Below are 4,201 nucleotides of genomic sequence, written 5' to 3'. Positions count from 1 at the left end.
AAGAAATTAAAAGTAAAATTGTTAAAGTAATTAAAAGCAAAGTTAGAAAGTATTTTGAACTGAATGAAAAGACATATGGAAATTTATATGGTGTAGTTAAAGCAATTATTAAAGGGAAATTAATGGGATTAAATACTTGTATTAGAAAATAAGAAAGGTATCAGATTAATAACTATGGTTCCTACTAAGTAAAGTAATAAAAGATCAGGGAAGATGTTGGCAGAGTAGAAAGACCATTGGTTCACCTCAAACCATGAATACAACTAGATAACTATCAAATCATCCTAGATAGTCCAGAAATTGACCTAAAGACTGGAAGAACAAACTCCACAACTAAAGATAGAGAAGAGGCCAGATCAAATAAGGTAGGAAGTGCAGAGATGAAGTTGAGATATAAACAGATTATTGCTGCTGCAGTAGGGAGGGAGCCACAGTCACAGAAAAGGGGAAGAGACAGACATGAGATCACAGGGGTTAAATATATGGCCAAAGCAATTGGCTTGGAAAGCCAGAAAGCCTGAATTTCATAGGTTCTTACAATCATCAGGGCTTTAAGATTTGAGTTTTAAAGGTCAGTGGGTGTGACTAGGACAGAGTCCAGAGGGTACTGCTCTAGGTGAGGAGGCAGGCAAAGAAACTCCTGGCCTACAACATGGAAACAGTGATCTGAAGAGTGCCTGAGGCATACAGTGAGGTTATTAACTCATCTAAGAACACATCCCAAGAAGGCAGCATTCACTGAAAGACCCCTCTGGGAAAAAAGAAACCCTCAGGTGCCATTTCCCTCCCCTGCCCTTCAGCATAAGCATAGGGCCACCTGCAGGAATGAGCACAGTGCTGAAACTTGTTACCTAACTTGCTTACATCAAGTCCTGCCCCACAAAACCCTTCACCCCACCCCATTCCCCCACCAGCACACTCCAGTGGAACCATCCCTCCCAGTCATACTTGCTTCAGGCTTAGCCCAAGTGGGCCCTCTCCTTCAGAAGACCAGCCCAAACCTGTACTCACACTGCATCTCCCAAATGAGTTTTGCAGAGCTCAGCTCTAGTGATATTGGTGACAGATCTCATTTCATAAGCAGACCAGAGTCCATCTAGTTAAAACATGGCACAGTCAGCCCAGGGACCACACACTGCCCTCAAGTAAAGAGAACTTCTGTAAACAACTGACTGAAAAGATAAAGCAACCAGGAAAAAATAGCAGAGTAAACAGTTTACACATTGGAGATGTTCCCAGAAGCACCAGGCACAGGGGAACAGGGTACACTACACAACAGGGCACCACACGACCTCTTCTTCATAACACCATCATTCTCAAGAGCAGGAGACATAGCTGACCTTCTTGATCACAGACAGGCACAAAGACTTAGACAAAATGAGAAAATAGATAAATTTATTCCAAGTGAAAGAACAGAACAAAGCCATGGTCAGAGATCTAAGTAAAACAGATACAAGTAACATGCCTGAGAGATAATTTAAAGTAATGATTATAAGGATACTCACTGGACTTGAGACGAGTGGAAGACAAATAGGAGACCTTTAACATGGAGATAAGGAATAACATAGAGGAGATAAAGGGTTTTAAAAATGAAATGAGAAATGATGGTATGGAACAGCTGGCTGGAAAAGCAGAGGAATGAATTAGTGACCTGATAGGATAATGGAAAGTAATCAAAGCTGAACAAAAGAGAAAAAAGAATTGTGTAAAACAAGAATTGACTTAGAGAACTCCTTGACTCCGTCAAACATAGTAACATTCCTATTATAGGAGTCCCAGAAGAAGAGATAGAAAAGGGGACAGAAAATTTATTTCAAGAAATAATAGCTGAAAACTTCCCCAGTGTAAAGAATGAAACAGCTATCCAGAATCAAGAGACACAGAGAACTCTCATCAAAATCAACAAAATCAGTCCTATACCCAGACAATTATAATTCAAATTACAAAATACAGTCATAAAAAAAATCTTAAAAGCCACAAGACAAGAGAAGTCATTAATTTACAGGGGAAAATCCATAAGACTAGCAGGAGATTTTCAACAGAAATCTTCCAAGCTAGAGGGAGTAGCATGATATATTCAAAGTGCTGAATGGGAAAAATCTGCAACCCAAAATACTCTTTCTAGTAAGTCTATCAATTCAGAATAGAAGGAGACATAGTTTCCCAGAAAAACAAAACTAAAAGAGTTTGTGACCACTAAACCAGACCTGCAAGAAATATTAAAGGGGACTTTGAATAGAAAGGACAGAACAAAAGGAACAATATAAAGGTAGAATACATAAAAGCAGTGAAATGAATATTTCTATAAAAAATCAGTCAGGGAACTCACAAGAAAAACATATTAAATATAACAACATATACCTAAAACGTGGGAAGGAGAGAAGAAAAGAATGAGTTCAAACTTAAATGACATCAACTTAATACAGACTGCTATATGCAGAAGATTAACCATATATCAAAAACCACTAATAAACATGCAAAAATAAAGACAAAGGAATCCAAATATATCACTAAAAAGAATCAGCAAAACAAGAAAGAAAGATATGAACGGATCAGAGACAATCTTCTGAACCACAAAACAGGTAACAAAAAAAGCCATAAATATGTATCTATCAACAATTATTTTTAATGTGAATGGACTAAAACCCCAATCAGAAGACAAAGGTTGACAGAATAAACAAGATACATCTATATGCTGCCTACAACAGACTCATTTTAGACCTAAAGACACCACAGATTGAAAGTGAGAAGATGAAGAAATGTCTATCATGCAAATGGATATCAAAAGAAAGTCAGAGTAGGGGTGTCTGGGTGGTTCAGTCAGTTAAGCATCTGACTTTAGCTCAGGTCATGATCCTGGGGTCCCTAGCAGGGAGTATGCTTGTCCCTCTCCCTCTTTCCCCCTCCTGCTCATGCTCTTTTTTGCTCTCTCTCAAATAAATAAATAAAATCTTAAAAAAAAAGAAACAAGAAAGCCAGAGTAGCAATAATTATTTCAGACAAAATAAAATAGTCTTTATTTTATTTTATTTTTATTTTGGCTGGGTACAGTATACTTTATTGGCGTACATAACAATGTAAGGCTCCCTGAGCCCCTCCCCTTCTCCAAGGGGTATGAAATGGAAACTATGGAGTTTAGGAGATTCTCCCTGTGTTAGGGGATGAGTTAGGGCAAGTACTTCCCAGAAGCTAAGGACCTCTCTCTTCCTCTTGCTCTTACTGGGGCTGGTGGTCCAGAAGGATTTTACTTCTTGGAGGCCATGTGAACCATATCATTCACCATGTGGTTGCTATAGCCAATTCATTGTTATACCAGGAAATGAGCTTGACAAAGTGGTCATTGAGAGTATTGCCAGCCCCTGCATCAAAAGTGGAAGAGTGGGTGTCATTGTTAAAGTCACAGGAGATAATCTGGTCCTCAGCATAGACCAGGATACCCTTAAAGAGGCCATCCAATACCTGTTTTACCACCTTCTTGATGTCATTGTATTTGGCAGCTTTCTCCAGGAGGCAGGTCAGATCCATAACTGACACATCAGGGGTGGGGACATGGAGAGCCATGCCAGTGAGCTTACCATTCAGCTCAAGGATGATCTTGCCTATAGCCTTGGTGACACTGTAAAGCAGAAATGGTATTCTGGGCAGCCCCTTGGGCATCATGCCACAGCTTCTCAGAGGGCTGTCCACGGTCTTCTGGGTGACAGTGATAGCATGGACTGTGATCATGACTCCCTCCACAATACCAAAATTTTCATTAGGGGCCAAGTAGTTGGTGGTGCAGGAGGCACTGCTCATCACAAAATATGGGGACATAAGCAGAAGGGGCAAAGATGATAATTCTCTTGGCCCTGTCCTTCAAGTGTGCCCCAGGCTTTGTGGAGGTGAAAATCCCAGTGGATTCCACAACATACTGAGTGCCAGCATCACTATATTTGATGGTGAGATCTGACTTCTGGAGGTTGGAGATGGGCTTTCCATTGATAACAAGTTTCCCATTTTGAGCCTTGACTGTGCCACAGAATTTGCCATGGATGGAATCATACTGGAACATATAGACCATGTAGTTGAGGTCAATGAAGAGATCATTGATGGTGATAATATCCACTTTGCCAGAGTTAAAAGCAGCTGTGGTGACCAAGTACCGAATATGGCCAAATCTGTTTGACCAAATCTGTTTGTCACCAACAAATCTTGGTGACAT

The 4,201-nt window shown here is 40.0% G+C and overlaps 1 pseudogene; it reads right to left on the bottom strand.

The window, feature by feature from the left end:
* Positions 1 to 3,244: 3,244 nt before the first annotated feature.
* On the bottom strand, positions 3,245 to 4,201 carry LOC119877754 (annotated as a pseudogene).

This window comes from Canis lupus, chromosome 30 (assembly GCF_011100685.1).
Source record: "Canis lupus familiaris isolate Mischka breed German Shepherd chromosome 30, alternate assembly UU_Cfam_GSD_1.0, whole genome shotgun sequence".
Classification (NCBI taxonomy): Eukaryota; Metazoa; Chordata; class Mammalia; order Carnivora; family Canidae; genus Canis; species Canis lupus.
This window is presented reverse-complemented; position numbering and strand designations above follow the sequence as displayed.